At 49.4% G+C, this 17,871-nt stretch overlaps 1 protein-coding gene across 1 annotated transcript in view; it reads left to right on the forward strand.

Annotated features, from left to right (window-relative positions):
• The window catches only part of LOC122375096 (calcium/calmodulin-dependent protein kinase type II alpha chain-like), a 53,175-nt gene that overhangs the window by 21,898 nt on the left and 13,406 nt on the right, over window positions 1–17,871 (forward strand). The gene's annotated exons all lie outside the window — the stretch shown is intronic.

Genomic DNA, 17,871 nt, shown 5'->3' on the forward strand with positions numbered 1-17,871 from the left:
TGCTATCATCTTGTGAATCGCGACAGGCTACGATTCGCTGGTGTGCATTGGGACAATTTTCATCCGTGTAGTGATGGAAACTACAAAGATCAAATGTAATTAACTTCTTCTACGGTTTAGCATCACAGTTTAAAGTTAAAATGTAATCACGAAGTCAAACATTGCATAACCCGTAAGCCGCCAACTCATGCTACTACTGTTGGATAAAAAAAAAACATTTAGAACACCGAAAAATACCCATAACTACCGAAATATCTTGATATTCTGACTAGTTACATGTTCTGGCCTGTCTAGTTTTCTGTGAGACGCTACTGAGCCTGTGCATAGCGAACTTTGGAAGAGGCTCCACTTGTCCTTTACGGGCTCCACGAGTTTTTATAAACACCTAGCGACTAAAACTGCATAACTTCTTAGTTTTCATTAAGTCCTAACCAGGATTACCGCTATCTTAAAATCTCAGCAGCATCACATTACTTGCGCCGCGCAAGTTTGCATGCTTCGCAAGTTCCTGTTGTTTCCATGTAGTACACGATAAGTAGAAGATTATTGCTTTGTTTGTTTACTGGGTTGGGAATCTCTTAATTCCTGCCTGCCACTGCCACCGCAGTTGCGAGATATCCATTCCTGGTGGCTTGTTTCATACCACATGAGTCTGCTTGAGAAACCTCTGGCAAAAATAGTTTTTTATGGTCCAAGACACTATCTGGCGTGATGGTAAGAACAAATCAGAGCTATCAATGAAAAACGTGCACGGTTTTCGTCATATAAACATACATGCTCACTCTGAGGGTATATGGTACAGAGTTGCGATATGTATCTTGTAAATGGTGTGAGTTTTCCTCAAGTTTCTGGGTACGTTTTGTGATTCATGATGTTCGTGATGTGTTCAACGGTGTGCTTTATTTAAACACATTGTGGCCAGTGGTTGCATTGTGGACTTTCTATCGCCACCTACCCTACTAAGAAACCACCCTTGGCAGTTAAATACATGAGTTACTGTCTATAACCATCTACAGTGCTCCATGTTCTTAGTCATGCTTGAGAAATATTTTCTATAAAATTTAATGGGTCGTTGACGAGCATGATTCAAAATAACCAGAGCGTTTTATTTTTGGAGGAAGGGGAGTCAACTCATTACAGAAAGAATACCAAAATCATATTTTTCATAGTTATATAGTTATGCGTTATTTCTGCAGTCTTCCTCAGTAACAAATTAATGCATCTATGACGTATAAAACCATGTCCTCTAAACTACTTAACCCGCGCCCTGCTGGGGGGGGGGTGTTTGAACACCCCCCCTTGTGGTTTTTCGCGAATATCTCAAAAACGGCGGCGCGGATCGCCGCCGTTTTTGGTACACCTTATCATACATCAATTCTACACATGTTGTGAAAATTTCAGACGAAGGTCATTCAAGGTCAGGTCACCAGGTCACTTGAAGTGACCTCACCTCATAAAAAGTTTCAATGTCCGTCATAGCTACACCGAGTGACCGATCGCTTTGAAACTTTCAGCGATTGCTAAGAGCAATAGCATGTACAAAATGCATATCTCAGAATTTTGATATCGATGACCTAAGGTCAGGTCAATTTTGCGACCTCCCCATTATAAGTCAATGGGAGAAAATTGAAATGCGCCTCTTTTGGACGAAAGACATTATAAACACTCCCAAACACTGAATTACAAGTGGTTTAGACACACTGAACATGAAAATGGTGTCCGTGACCCCTGTTTATGCCCTGAGGTCATCTTAGGTCACGAATGGTATCTAACAATTTTTCGCAAATAACTTTTGATAGGGGTATGCTAGAGCGATGAAAACGCCTTAGATGTGTTCAGCTCGACGATACGGATCGACTGATATGCAACATGACCCTTTCCGGTCAGGTCATGACCTTGACCTGAGGTCAAATTTTCAAGTTCACCTTTAAAGGTCAAGTTATGGTTCATTCGATGCGTCTTGACGAGAGGAACACGATGCCGGTAAAAGTAAGCTCGTACAAGGTCTGGGTCAAAAGTTATTGCAGAAAAACTGTTTCCGAAAAAATCGGCTATTTTTGCAGTTTTTGCCCCCTGCAGGCAAAACCGTTGACGTTAGGTCAAATCTGAGAGAATTACTCAGAAAGGGCGTTAATAGGGCTATCGAATGCGCTTTTCCGCGGCGCTGTAGCTCTATTGGTTCCCGAGTTATGCGCTGGCTTCTTGGAAATTGTCGACATTCGACCTGGAAATCGGCGAAATTTTGCCTTCAATGACCTCTGGTGACCTGACCTTTGACCTGACCAAAAAATTGACCGAAGTGATTTCCTCATTATTTTTGACGCTCTTTCGAACGCCGCCTTCCGCGTATCGCTACGTGGCCCAGGAGCCGAGTTAGAAGGGGGGGTGTTCAAACACCCCCCCTCCCCCAGCAGGGCGTGGAAATCCAGGACCCCCAGCCGGGCGCGGGTTAATTATAACAGCATGACATTTTTCGTCATTTCTATTTTTGTGTGGTAAATATGCCACTGGTCTAGTTCACACGGTCCACTGATCGCGTTTTCCTGACCTTTTGTCTACGGCGTCTGTGTAGGTAGTCTTGCAGGCAGTGGGTATACAAGGTCAAACCGTCTGGAGTTAGCTCTGCATGGTGGCCGTACACATTCAATGACGGACAATGCAGCTGCAAGGAGTCTAGACCGCTGGCATTGTATTACTAGGGGTACGCCCGGGGCGCCAGTCTGTATGTGATCTAGATAAGATAGCAACTTCCCCGACCGCCCCGTGAGCCAGGCCAATCACTAAGGGGCGGAGGGGGGGGGGGCTAGTGTCCCTCTCCCAGGAAGACTGAAGCGTCTCCGTCCCCTCCCCAGACGGCCACACCCCCTTCCCCCCCCCCCCGACTTCTGCGCGGTTGCAGCAGTCTGACTTTACAGCCACCGTCTAGTGAAACCATTTCTGCTCCCATGCTGCGTCCCATGCACAGACAGTGACAGATTTGAATCAAGTTTTATAATGGACGTAGTGGTGGCTGTGCTTTTGGTAGTCTTTGAAGCGTGGGTCCGTTTCTGGGTTGATGCTACGGTCGGAGTGAACAATTGTAGTTGTGGTGACTCCTGTCTTGTGGTGATTGAGGCTCGTGGTGACCTCTCACGTGGTTACCTCTCCACGTGGCGACTGGATCACGTGGAAGAGGAACACGTGCAATTTCACGTGGCATCTCGCATCCCAGGCGGCTCACGTGTTACTCAAACCCGTGGCGACTCATCTCTGCTCGCATGTGGCGAATGGCGATCCACCACGTGGATCCACACGTCGCGCTTCCTCTCACTTCTCACATGTCGTCTCACACGTGGCGGCCGGTCGCGCCGCAGCAGCTCACTCGCCTCACCTCTTGCTGAGTCAGTGAGCACGAGTGAGTCAGACGGCTCGTCGCCCGCCCGGGACAGTTCGCTCCCAGCGGGCCTCAGCCGCCCGGCCAGCCATCAGTTGTGTACTACGCCCGCCGACGACGGCACAGCGGAGAGTGGCGGTGGTGAGAATCCTCCTATCAGTTTTGCTTTGTTTCGTCTGGTCGCGGTTTGGTTTTACTTCGTTTTGGATCGGTCCAAGAATGGTTGCAAGATTGTTCTAACTTTGAGTGGGGAAGTGTCTAACCCAGCACTCGGCGGTCAGAGTTTGTGATGAGTGTGGAGTGGAGTGTGATGTGAAGAGTGTTTCCGGTGGTTACGATGTGGCTGGAGAAGGGTGTGAAGAGAGTGGCGGAGCTGCTGCCACCTAGGGGCGTCTCGCAGAAACATCGCCGAATCAACCGCGATGAAGCCGCCAGAAACGGTGAGATTTCGGGTCGGGGAAGTACCTAAGGCCTGAAAGAAGTTTATTATAGCGCAAGTGAGTTTTTTAGGTTTTCGGTCAAACATGTTTGCGGGAAATGGCTCAGCACTGCTAGCGTTTACCTGCTTGAACGGATCACAAAAATAATCACGTTATCCTTTTATTAAAGTCACTTTAATTCGAACCTAAAACACCTAATGGGCATTGTGACCAATTATGCTTAGAAAGCATTTATTAAATACCTATCAACTATAGCTTGCTGCCTAATCTCAGTTTATCAATCCTCCTTCCCACTCTGCCACCACAAGTTTTTGTCCCAATTGACCCCTCTTCCCTCACCGTGTCCTCTCTCGCCTGGAGGCGCGTCCGTCCCGTTCCCCGCGACCCTGACCGCCCCAGCCCTGGGTGGCGACCTGGCCAGGCCGTGTTGTCTGGGGGCGCACCACCGTGACCACTTGGCTGGGGTTCTGACGGATGCTCCTGGCAGAAGACGGAGGTCGTGCCGTCTCACTGTCCCCCCCCCCCCCCCAGAGAAATGGGCGGGAGAATGGTGGCTTGCCATGTGAATTATATGGGCGGAATCTAAATGGGATGGGTGGTTGTATTTGGGGTATCCTGTCTGTTTACTTTTTTCACTGAGATTGATCATTGCTGGCGAGATCACTAAGCATTTACCAGCCCCACCTACCAATTACCAACAGTAGTTGTCATTTACCAGCAACTTACCAGCTATCAGCTATACTTACCATTTACCAGCACAATTACCAGTTATCAGCGACACCTACCATTTACCAGCGCTAACCGACCAGTACCGCCCCGCGTGCCCATTGCTGATCCAGCTCTTCAAGCATTCGTATCGTATACTCTGCTGAGTACGGTCGACGATGGCGGATATCCTGTGTCTCCACGAGCGCCGCCCACCATGACCGTCCTGTGAGCCTTATCAGCTCGGCTGAGCGGACAGAAAGGCGGGTCGTTTGTCGGTTCTGGTTTCGGCTTTTAGTTTGTCGTCGGCGTCGGCGTTTTACTGAGCGATAGTATATTGGTGTGAGATGAGGCCAATATTGCAGGGGTGGAGAAGGATTAGGTATACGATGTAGGATGAAAAGGGGTAGAAAGCTAAACGATGAGGTGTAGAAGAGGTAATGGACATAAGGGTAGGAACCAGCAGGGATATGTTTGGGACGAATATCTCAAGTTGGATTTGGTCGTAGGGAAAATTCAAATCTTCACTTAATTCAAGATCAAAGATGTTTGTCGGATGTCGTTGGACATACGTAAAGGCCTGGCCACACTATGCGTTTCCTGCGTGCGTTATTTGCGGGTTCGCGCTTTTTTGCGGAATATCGTTCTAGAGAAAAGTTATAATATTATTTTTACATTAGTAGTGCATTAGGTATATATGTACAAAAGGTAATATAACTCTAATATAAACTAAAAGTTAATATAAAAAAAAACATCACAAACACGTTATATCGTCTTTTTCTAGAAAGATATCACGCAAAACACACAAACCCGCAAAAAACGCACGCAGAAAACGCATAGTGTAGCCAGGCCTTAACGCTAGATGTGCGGCATGAAAGTGGGAGATAAGACCCGTTATAGGGTAGTTATAGCTAGCTCATCACAGGCCACAACAATGATAATTGTTAGATTGAGATATGGCTTGGGCTCAAAAATGATCAACTCGCAAATACCTTGAATCTGCAATAGAACGAGCACCGATTGCATTCATCTCCCCCCCCCCCCCCCCCAACAGGCGCTCACCAAGTCTCATCGTGACTTGCTAAACCCGTAACGCAAGCCTCAAGCTGGTGCAAACTGCTGTGGCACGGAACATCGGAGATGAGCATTGCGATTAGGATGTCGTGAGGCTCGCCACATCACGCGTTATCTAAAGACCGTTAGCGTTTCGTGTGGTATGAACTATCAAATAAGCCAGCCGCCCCGCGCAGTCTTGTTGCTAGCCTGCTCTGGAATCTGCATTATTTGGTTCTTACGGCTCGTGCGATAAGCAGGTATGTCTGGTTAGGTTTCTTTTGCCCAATTCTGCTTCTTTAGATTGTTACTGCCTTCTGGACATATTGACGATCTAGCATTCGTCTAAAATAATGGGCGCCGATGACCACTGTAGTCCGAGCGCCCAAAAACCAATTCATCATCATCATCATTCTTCTAAAATAGAAGAGGATCATTTGTCGCCGGAGTCCTGTCCTCTCGCGATCGGTCGTTTCCAGACGGTTTGGGCGGTTGGCGCGGCGGGTCCTGCCAGTCCTGGACCTCAGACGTCCTTGTGTGACGCTCTGGTCTGTTGTGCTGCCAAATGGCTCCCTACCAACTGTCATTGCTCGCCGCTGGAATGCTGTCAGTTAGCTCAGCAAAGGGAGGTCGGTCATCCAGATATATCCAGTAGTGATTTCTGGATTAGATCTGTTGTCCAATTGTCCAAGTAGTGACATGGATTCATGGTGATTGGTGATGACTTACGATACGATACACCATGGTGGCATGGTGATGACTTTGCGGGTCTGTTCAAACTGCAAGACTGTTGAGCGATATACTAGCGGTGCAGCTTTGCTATTCTGGCAAATTAATTAATCGTCTTCGACCTTGTACTTCGGCTCATGCTGTTAATTCATTCAGTCGTTCTCTGTTCTCCATTTCCAAACTGATGCCTACCTACCTTCCCTGAGTCCCTCGAGATTTCAGCCCTCCTCAGTAGCGGCCTCTGTCCAGTTCCCACCTCCCACCCCTCCTCGCAGACCTCTCAGTCCTACACATCCTGCCATCTACCGGCGGGCGGCTGAACTATCACCGGCTCCTCGCCGGTCACGTGGTACCGTTGGCGGCTGCCGCCGACGGTCACGTGGTACTGGCCAGTGATCAATAGGAGGTCGAGTGAGCCGGTCGGCTGCGCCTGGCAGCGGCGGCGGCGGCAGCGGCGGCGGCGGCGGAGGCGGGTGTAGTGACGGCACGGACCGAGAGCCGTCGCACGTGTCTGAGATAGTGCCTGTGGAGGCGGCGGCTCATCGGGACGCGGGGTGTTGTTTCTGGTACCCAGAGTGTGCCGTGACGCGATGACGTTCGCGCAGTGATGTGTCGACGTCGGTAACGCGAGCGAGCCGCGTCAGACGGGTGTCCGTTGGCGGCGGAGGTATGAGCCAGCGGCCGCCGCACGTGCAGATCGGCAGCACGCGACGCGGCACCGTCTCGCTCCTTATCGACGGCTACCCATTCCAGAAGATACGCGACTCGGAGTCGCGAAGTTACTGGCGTTGTGCGCGACGCCAGTGTAGTGTGCGTGCTGTGCGCGAGAGAGACGTCGTGCGGTCAGTGTCTCACTTACCTCACGATCATCCGCCGCCTCCGTCACACGGAGGCGCCAGCGTCACACCTGTGACGGGGGTAACGCCAGGTGTGCCTGGCACGTTAGCGGAACCGTGGCAGCCTCTGCAGCATATAAAAACGGAACCCTCCCCGGCTGCGTCGCCTCTGATGGAACCCAGCGCGAGTGGTACAATCAGTCCCGGGATGGGAGTGTCGCCGGCGCCGGCAGGAGTGCTCGGAGTGTCGGCTGGAGTGTCTGCCATGACTGGTGTGGTGTCTGGAGGACCGGGAGCGCCCGGAGGTGTCCCTCCGGGCTGCGGAGTCCCCTCGAGCTCAGCCATACCCGTCTGCGGCCCCGGACCTGGCGGAGGCACAGGTGCAATTCCCACGTCTTGCCCCTGTCCTTCATCCGTCCCCAGTGCAGCTCCAGGTCGACCCACCATGGAGAACGCTGCCATGATTGTACTGGCCAGCAGAAGCACCGGACGCCTGATGATGATCGTGGATGGGTACACGTTCGAGCAGACCACTGCCACGGATGGCGTGACCCTCTGGACTTGCTCAGAGCGTCACTCCGGTTGCACGGCGTGTGTAGAGACGACAGGATCAGGTGTGGAGAATCTGTCTGGGGTGGGAACGGGGCTGCCGCACACACACGCGAGGAACTATACGAGGTTGCCGGAGAACATGGTTCCCGCCTCGGAATTGCCCGATGGAGAGAGGCGAGCCCTGGAGTCTGTGTGCGCGTCGGGACTGCGCGGCGGTGGAGGAGGTGGGGGAGGCAGTGCTGGAGGAGGTGTAGGAGGTAGTGCTGGAGTGGGTGTGGTAGTTGGAGGAGGTGGAGGAAGGTCGGGTGTGTCCCCCATGGAGACTCAACCCGCACCAGAGGCTCCTCTGGTGGCCAGGGTGCGACCGGCATCCCCCTCCACCGACCCCGTGCCAAAGAGGACGCGTGTCGAGCATGAGGCAGCGATTGTGGCGAAACAGACGCGGAAGCGACCACGCGAGGTCGACGCGTCGCCCCCATCGGCAGCTACTGGACGTCCCGAACTCTCAGCGGAGATGACGACGGGGGTAGACGGTCGTCCGGAGTTGGTGCTCGAAGGGAACTGTTATCGTTCAGTGTCGAACGGTGGTGACTCGGGTGGCAGCTCGCGGTGGAGATGTGTTACGTCGCACTGTCCGGCAGAAGCGACTTCAGTGGCCGACAGACTAGTCTCTCTGTCAGGATTGCCTCACCGACATCCTCCGAACGCCCCTCACAACGTGTTCTCGGCGAGGATATCGGAGCGACCACCTCCACCTCCTGCTGTGAAGGTGCGCGTACAACCCGCGCTGGCTCCCCCAGCTCCGCCGAAACCTGCGGTTACTGTTCGGGTACAGGTCACCGGCGGAAGGGGGTGCATCTCGCGACCTGCCCCCACCGCTGCGGTGGCCGGAGGGTCCGCCACGCCTTCCACGGACGGATCGGATGACGTGTTCATGTGTTCAGCGCCGTCAGCGAGCTCCAAGACTGCGCTGACCTCAGGCGTTACCATGGCGACGACGCATGTGATGAGGCAGACCGGAAACGGTTAGTAGGGGGACCTGTGACAGAGTATTTTGTCTAAGTAGACGTTGAAGGAAGACAGTTGTAACTAGTAAACATGACACAGGAAAGGTAAACATGAGGGAAACCCCAGTCTCCTGAAACTGTCTCTACCATTTTCTTTCAGATACTACACACTGCCTTTTTGCACTAGCTAAAGCTATGAGAAAAAAAAATGAACCTCTTTCCCTAAGTTGTTCTACGTAGGGCGTACATAACAAACTAGTTCCATGAACCACTTATGACCACATCGATTGCACATCGCGCTAGTGGCTGGACTAGTCGTGGAATCTCGCCATGTTTCATTCATGCCGTTCGCTGCCAGAACCAAATGACGGTGACGCCATTCTCCGATTTACATATGATACACACACCGACATAAACTGGTGTGATTTAATGCCAGTGACACACGTGATATTGCCGTGTGCTACATTAGCGGTACTATTGTGTAGTGATTATTGATTTAGTTGTCACGCAAATTTGTTTATCTGCGTTACTCTATAGGTGAAGCTCTAAGGATGATACGTCCTTATGAATAATCATTTGTGGTCTAGTCAGTAGTCACCGAGCTAAAGTGAGAAACGCAGGGAAAATTGCTGTCAGTAGCTGCTAGCTACTTCAGTAGTGAGTCAGTTTCCGAGTCGCAGAAGGCGTTAGTGGCAAGTCACATCTTATGTACATTGTACATCCTACCACACTTTACTCTGCTACATCATATACACATTTTACCAAAATCGGGCCAGGCAGAGGAATGACTTGACTGCCGAGATGCGTATTGATGTTCCTGTGATCCTCTATGGCTGAATTAGTGTGTATGCTGACGTAACTGGTTCTAGTCGAGCAACATCACCTCTGTAAGGCATTCAGACTGTCCTTGGTGTCTGCTGACATAGCACCGGCGTGAAGTGACGCAATAGCGACGTTTTACGACGCAGAGTGACCTGCAGCGGTGCACTGACGGCCTTGGGTGGTTCGTGTGAGACATTTAGTGCCGCGCTGGCGGCGAGATTTGGCGTACTTGCGCCAGACGGGGGTAGTAGCGTGTGCCTTTCCCATAGAAACAGCAACGGGATTTGCCCGGGAATGCCTAGCCACCTGGCTTCACTGTCTCGAGGGTCTGCGCCAACTTAGTACCGACGGGGGGGGGGGGCGGATGACCGCCCCCCCCCCTGAGATCTCGAGAACGAAGCAAGATAGCGACAAGCGGTAAACGGCATCGGATACGCACGGACAAGGTCTACAATTTTTACTAAGGTCATTTTCAGGTCAGGTCAAAGATGACGTCACAGGGGTCGAAAAAGTCAAAATGGCGGCGCTAGATATGGAGAGGGTTTTTCTCGAATAACTTTCGAAGTAGTCAAGATAGGAACAAACTAAGGGCATCATCGTGATCCTCTCGTCAATCCGCATCGAATGATATATATGTTGACCTCGAAAGGTCAAGGTCAAAGGTTGACCTCAGGTCACGTGACCTCGAGGTCATCATGTATATCATTCGATGCGTCTTGACGAGCTGAACACAATGAGACCATCCGCGCGGCTGTATCTTGTTCCTGTAAGGAGTTATTGGCAAAAAACCTTTGGTGACCTTTGATGACGTCACATGACCTTACAGCTGCCCAACAGCAAAACAGACCTCAAGGTAGTGAAGGTTGATCGTATGTGAAGTCATGTATGGTATATGGGGCCATTCCGACCCGTTTTAGTGGTAAAAACAGGGAGTTGATTTTTCCCCCATTGACTTATAATGGGGAGGTCGCGAAATTGACCTGACCTTAGGTCACCGACATCAAAATTCCGAGATATACAAATTGTAGCTACTAATGACCTAATAACATCCTGCGACTTTCAAAGGCCTCCGACATCTACTGTAGCTCTGGCACGGTGACAAAGTTGCAAAAAAAGTGACTTGAGGTTGGGTCATTCAAAGTGACCTGGTGACCTGACCTTAAAAGTAAAGAGGTTCAAACTTGCACACCATGTGTAAAATTGATGAGAGAATAGTCATACCAAATTTCGCGGCGCTACGCGCCGCGGTTTTCCCGCTATCCGCGAAAAACCTCAGGGGGGGCGGATATCCGCCCCCCCCCCCGTCGGTGCGCGGGCTAAGATGTCATTTTTGTACCGTTGTATGCACGGAAAGTATTGGTCATTTCGAACTAAGTACAGTGTACATTACTACTGTGTGTACATTACTACTGTGTGTACTAAGTACATTTCGAACTAAGTGTAGGCGATTCCAGCGCTGTTTGAGTGCTGCTTGGTGTCGTTTCCGTTTTCAGTGTTCTTCTGGAATAGTAATGTCGCCGCATTTTAGGCCAGAAATGACCACCGGTTTGTCCAAAAGTGGTCGTTCGCTCTGGAAGTGGTTGCTGTTCTCTTTTCTCAGAAGACGTTCTCAGTTCTCTTTTCTCAGGAGACGCTGCAGCATGATTAGGATTCCCACAGCTGAGTCCAGCTAAGCTTTCTGGGCTTGGGAGGTTATTTCTACCTCTGATTAATTGAGGTCTAAGTCAATGAATGAATGGTCTAAGTCAAAGTCAATGAAAACCAACATGTTTTCAAACTTAAGATCATATCGTGCACAACGATGATAGATAGTTTTTACCAATTCAATGTCTAAAATTGGTTACTTGCTGGTGGGCCTAATGAATTTACTTACATATTTCTGGCACCAAAATGTATTCGGTCTTATCCTGAAATACTATTGTTGCTACTAATAAGCAATGCTGAAACAGCGTAACAATGCCGCTTAATTTGTCATATGCAACCGCTACCATGCTTGCAAAGCTTCCGCAAAGCCGTCCGGTTCTGGCCATTGTTTTGCAAGGATTAAAAGTTTACGTACAAGTTCTGGAGTTTTGGATTGAATCCAGAACATGAAGACTTTTGGCTGCTGCAGCCGCACGATATTAATTTGAGCTGGTCAGAGTCTAGTTCAGGCTGAAACTGTCCGCTGCCCATGCTTATTGGCGGACCCACGGCGGTAAAGGCTGCTTTTGTTTGTCTTTAGTCGTGGGAGGCACCACATTGATTGGTACCGGGCATATCCTGGTGTAGGAATGAATAGGGAAGCGGTCTAATCGATGGGGATCGATTAGTGTGTTCACTTGGAAGGTCCCGTGGGTAGGTATATTTTATATTAACGTCCTCTGACTCCTTGCCTACGAACATGGGCACTGGGTAGTGCTTCATTTGTTTTACACAAAAGCAAAGGTCTTTGATCAAATCATATATTTTGGAATCTTACAACCCTTTCTGCTAGCAGCTTGTTTTTCGCTTTATAAAACAAAGAGATTTTGGTCAAGGATGTTTGTATTCTTTTTTATATTTAGGTTGTCTACTGTCTAGCCTTAACACTTTTCCGCTCAACGCTCCTCTTTTCTTGTGAACGATTTCTCCACGCTTGACAGGGAAGTAGGAGCATTGTATTACGAGCATCTCTCACAAGTAGGCTTCTAACATAGACCTCTCTGTTAATGCTCCTAGCCAGTTGCCGGACTGCTACAATAGACACTGTCATGTCACATGCCATCCTATGCTTCACTACATCAACCACAGCGGCCATCAACTCTGCCTCTCCGCCCCACGGACACCCTCCTCGTTCCGTCAGTGCTATTTGGCTCAGTCCGTCTGTTTATACAAGCTCTGTCCGACACCTCACCTGTGTATCAGACGTCAGCACACGTCTGTTCTGTAGCTGGTATCGATATAGACGAAACAGATGGTTGTAGCTGGTTGTCTACCTGTTTGGCGGTGACTCACAATAGCGCCGGACGTAGTGTCAAAAAAGCAAAGACACTCATCAACCATCATGAGTCCTAGAGACTCGGAATCTCAATTGTCGTTGAGTACGAGACTCCCGAAGCGAAGATTGGAAACTCCTCCATTGGCTGCCAGAACCTGGGGTCAAAGCCCCGAGCTCGTGTGAGCTCTCTGGGGCATTAGTGCGGACTATTTCGGACCGGCAGGGTCTGTTCTGGCCAATGTGATTTATTGGCCGTCCCCAGTGGACTGAATTGGTCGATAGATGGTCGACCGAGCTACCCGGATGGCCAGGGATGTCCAGGGGTGTTCAGGGTGCTTGGGTATGTGAGGAAATGTTCAAGGGTGTCCTGATAACGCGAAGATACGTTCGGGAATTCCGTCGAACGTAAGAAATTGTCCTGGTTGTTCGGGGAACGTAAAAGGATGTTTAGGCGTATATGATGAGATGTTAGGGCACGTTAAAACGAAAAATGGACTTTTAACCATTTTTCAATCTTCCCGCCGAAGCGGGGTATACGGGAACTGAAAGCTCACTGAGCGCCAGCGCTGCTGGGCTTCAGTCAGGATCCACCGACAGGGAGTGGTGTTGTGGTTGGCTGTTCCCCGGGCTGGCAGTCGCCAGTTGTTTACGGCAACCATGGCAACTAGCCGACGGCACGTGATGCCAACCGGAGTCTGCATCAAGCATTGGCTCGCTCGCTTTGTTGGCGAATCCGGCGAATCTTTTTCGGTGTTGGTTTGGCAACGAATTTGTCATCTTTTCGTCAAAGTTGGGCGCGTCGCAAAGAAAATGACATCCTGTGACGAATGAGGTTTGGAGTGTTTTGTTTGGATTGCGAGTGAAATTAGTGATGTTTGTAGTAGTAAATCAACTACAGATCTCCAGAAATAGAAGCTGAAATTAAACAAATTTGACGGGGAAAGACTACCACTGACGTGTGTTGGTCGGTAGCCAACCCGACCACTGTCATCGCCTGAAAACGTCGGCTTGATCGCAGCTCATAGGGACGAAATCGTGCCCATTTCTGTGAAACTTTCGCCTTGCTAATCCTCCGCCATTGAGGCGAGGAGAGTGAACCGGTCTAGGGTAGTTGCTGGTGTAGGTGCTGCGCGCTATTTGGCAGACAATGGCAGTTGGAGCGTAGATGAATGTGCTTGAGGGAGACCCCTGAAGGTAACCGTTAGAAACTGTCCAACGATGTTTGAAGGCGGTGTTGATGTCGAACAACACCAAGTGATGCTGATGTTGTCATAAGACAATGCCAACATCTCCAGAGGCTGTTCTGGCTGCAAATAAGCAAATTTTTACCGCGCAGAGCTAAGTTCACCCAGCGTTCAAACTTCCTTTCCCTGAAGTTTCTCCGTCAGAGCCAAAATGCTCCTCTCGTCGCCAAACAATAGCCGGTACACAAAGATGGATCGGATAAGACGCCAACTAAGGCGCTGGTCCTCACCAATCTGGGTGGGTCAGTGGCCGCGGACTTTAGAGAAGTCCCCAGAATAGCTGCAGGTGGTCCATGACTGTCAATGGCCTTACCCACCTTAGATCTCCCGAGGTCACATGATGGTGGGGCATGGTAAAGTGTGGTTTAGAGATCGTTTTATTGTTATGAGTCTGCCAAACACTAAGCAGCAGAGCCAAAGAAAGGAAAGACACAACCGCAGATCTAAGCCAACCGAAAGACACAACCGCGGTGTGACAGCCGATAGGTCCTTGGTATTTTCCGTCCATCGCGAACGACGCGTGAAGTTTTCATTCCTCATCACCATATCAACAAACTACCAACGCTTCCCTTGCTAGATACAAACTACACTTCCCCATACAACCTTACCAGGACCATCACCAACTTCACATTCCTTCGTCACTTCTTCAATCGCTTCTATCGCCATCGTCGCCACTGTCGCTTCTGCTATCGCCACTGTCGCCACCGTCGCGTCGTTACTGTCGCCGCCGCCTTCGTCGACCGGCAGTGGCTATTGTGGACACTCGGTTGCTATGCGCCTGTCGTCCATGTATTCCTTGCCACCCGAAGAGCGAGCTGATGGAGTCGGTACAAAGATCGTTCGGTACGAAGATCGTAGACAAGTATACAGATCTTTCAAGTATCGTAGACAACCTTGATCGCCGGGCTCTAACGGATTAGCCTGGATGAGGATTACTTGAGCATTAGGGAATGTAAGAGATGTTAAGGATTAGGGTATGTTAGAGGAAGTGAAGGGGCATGCGGTGAAATTAGTATTTGATAGGTAAGAAAAGTGGGTGGATGTTTTGTCAACGTTTGTGTCGAAGGTGGAAGCAAATATGCTTCTGCTTCCTGAGCATTGTGATTCATGAAGTTTCCATTAATTCATTGGCATGCATGTCGCACGCTGGTGACCATCATGCATTATTTATTTGGGATATCCCTTGATGAGTGTTCCTGTGTAAATCAATGATCAATACGGAATACCCAGAATCCTTTGGAAACAAAAATGTGGTCTTCCTTCCGAGTCGTATTTGAAGAAAATGTCTTCGTATATAGTAGCAATGCTTCAATCTTGGGACAGGAAAAGTATCATGCTGCGCACCAGCTCATGGATTGCTGCGACGTTCTAACAATGCACCATTGTAGCCACTTCGTATGACTCCATCAGTTGATCTGGCTCCGTTTTGGTAAGGAAATGGCGTCACTCACGTCATTCTATTCCAGAGAATCTCCTCGCGAAAGCGTAATGGTTATTGTAGCATACGAATACAGTTAGTCCAACACGCGAGGCCCTTGAATTCTTTGTATGGTCATAACATTCGGATTGAGCGGATTGAGCCAAAAATATGAATGCGATTACTCTCGCTGCACAACATCACTCTTGGGTACTAGATTTGAGATATGTTCACATTCTGATGGTAGTTTCGTGAGCTTCAAAATGTAACACTGCATTTAGTTAACCACTGTAATAAGCTCTTTATCAACCGAGATGTTTGTTCTGAACCAAGCCGAATCCAATTGTCGCGTTTCCATCTACCTGCACTGGCGCTAACCCACCGAATACATCGTGCAATGTGCAAATTGTGCATACTGTTCCAAACTCGTGCAGTGTGCACACCCAGTGGTGCCCGCCTGTCGTTCATGCACTCCTTCGTGTGCACGACTCGCCGTGCACAGTCCGTTCGACTGAGGAGCCGGTGCGCGGACTCTGGCCGGGATACATGAGCGGCTATCGCAGTGCGGAAATGCCTGCCGCGTCTGTGCGGCTCCACGATGATGTCATGATCCGTCTGCAGCGGCGTGGGGTGCCCGAGGTGCAAATTTACACCTCATTGGTACCCCACGGCGAGTGGATACATTTTGGCTACAGCGGGAGTTTGTTGTGCTGTTTGTTTCCATGGTGATTTGGATGACTGGTGAAGGAGAAGGAAGATAGCAGGGTACTCATTGGTGCATGTTGTGATGGCTTTATGGTGGTGGTGTTGAGTTGCTGTTCGGATGAGCGAACTGCAATCTCTGGTTAGGTTTGCGGTCGAGCTGCGGTTGATAGTGAGGCCAGACGTTTTCCTAGTGCCAGTGGCGGACTCAGGTGGTGAAAATTGGCGGTTAAGGTGTATTTCTTTCGGAGAAGATTCTGGTCTCTTATTTGTGGTGAAGCACTATGATGCTTCATATGATGGCAATGAAAAGTGGGCTGCTATTGTCATTACTATTGCATCGTACGGTGGCGGGCTTTAGGCATGCTTGTCATTAGCAGAAACGTGACCACTTGCCATTTCTCACTCGCCGTCATATTCAGCAAGGCTTTTGCTGAACTTATGGCGTTCTGGCTTTAATTCCCAACTTCGGGCTCCATTACAGAGCTGCAATGTTTTCATCTACCTAAGCTGTGTATTGCACGGCGTGCAAACGGGCGCCAGACTCGCAATCACTCGCTAGTCTTACGACTCTCCTAGCCTTTGACACACCTATCAGCATACCGGGACCTCTAGGTGTGGTTGTTTGAGCCATCGCTCCCATGCTGACGCCATTGGGACATAGTATGATGTCATTAGGACATCGTATGACGTCATAGGGAGCCTTTCGGTGTCCGGTTTAGTTTCTTTTTCATTCGTTAGTTTGATCATTTATTCAAGCTGGCTTTGAAGTTTGAGTATCACTCAAATCGGGATAAGCCTCGGGGTGGTGACATTTAGCTCATTGAGTTGATGGCTATTGGACTGGGCTTGTGGCGACATCTCTGACGGTGTAGGATCTAAAAATATGCAGAGGACATCTTCATTCGACCGTCAGATAAGCTTTGCTGGGATAGATGATGACGAAACAAGCCTGAAATAGTCAAATATCAAAAGGCAAAACAATTAGAAAGCCTGGTGGAATCCTGCCTGTTTTTTTTCTTGGTGTACCTAATGACGGTTGAGATACAGATATTGCATTTTAAGCGAAGCGTGCTTATTGGAAACTTTGTCTTCTTTGACAGCTCAGCTTTGTCCCCTACATCTTCTTCTTTATTATTTCAGCCTGTTTCATACGTTTTATTTATTTGATATTCCCAATGCTCGTCTGCTGATTTCCGTCCCTTCATATCTCATTGTCTCTCATTTGCGTTAGAAGCTCCTAATGCCTGAAACAGAGTCTCCGCAGTCAGGAAATTGCATGCGAGAGCCTATTAAAATACATGTAAGCACGCTCGCATCAATCGCACGCACCTCCCGGATGCGATTGATGCGGGAAGAATTATAATGTATTTGAATAGGCTCTCGCATGCGATTTCCTGAACGCGGAAAGAGTCTGTTTCAGCCTTTAGAAGTCGGCGTTTTTAGCAAGTCATCTCCACTGCTAAGAAGAAGTGAGGTAACTCTTCAATCAGAATCACTGTAGTTATTCGCTTCAGTCATGAATCTAGCACTGTTGTCTAAATATCACTGCACTCTTATCGAAAATATTCGTGACAGAGTGCAATAATCTCAATGAAACAGACCACGTTAGGTAACTAAAGTCAAAACGGGGAGCATTCATTCTGGCCAGGGTTCATAATGTCCAGGGTACGCTATGCCCAGTGTCAAAATGGCCAGTGCCTTGAATGGGCCAGAGTTCATAATGTCCAGGGATTGCATGGTCCAAATGTGGCCAACTGGCTGCAGATAGGGTATATTCAAAGAGGCCAGGGTTCATAATGTCCAGGGCACGATGTGTCCAGTGTTCAAAATGGCCAGGGTTCATAATGTCCAGGGCACGATGTGTCCAGTATTCGAAATGGCCAGGGTTCATAATGTCCAGGGCACGATGTGTCCAGTGTTCAAAATGGCCAGTGCCTTGAATGGGCCAGAGTTCATAATGTCCAGGGATTACATAGTCACTGAAAGTGACGTCATTATGTAAAAAACACGGAATCAGCTCAATGCAAAG

This window comes from Amphibalanus amphitrite, unplaced genomic scaffold, assembly GCF_019059575.1.
Source record: "Amphibalanus amphitrite isolate SeventyFive unplaced genomic scaffold, NRLGWU_Aamphi_draft 001774F_arrow, whole genome shotgun sequence".
Taxonomy (NCBI): domain Eukaryota; kingdom Metazoa; phylum Arthropoda; class Thecostraca; order Balanomorpha; family Balanidae; genus Amphibalanus; species Amphibalanus amphitrite.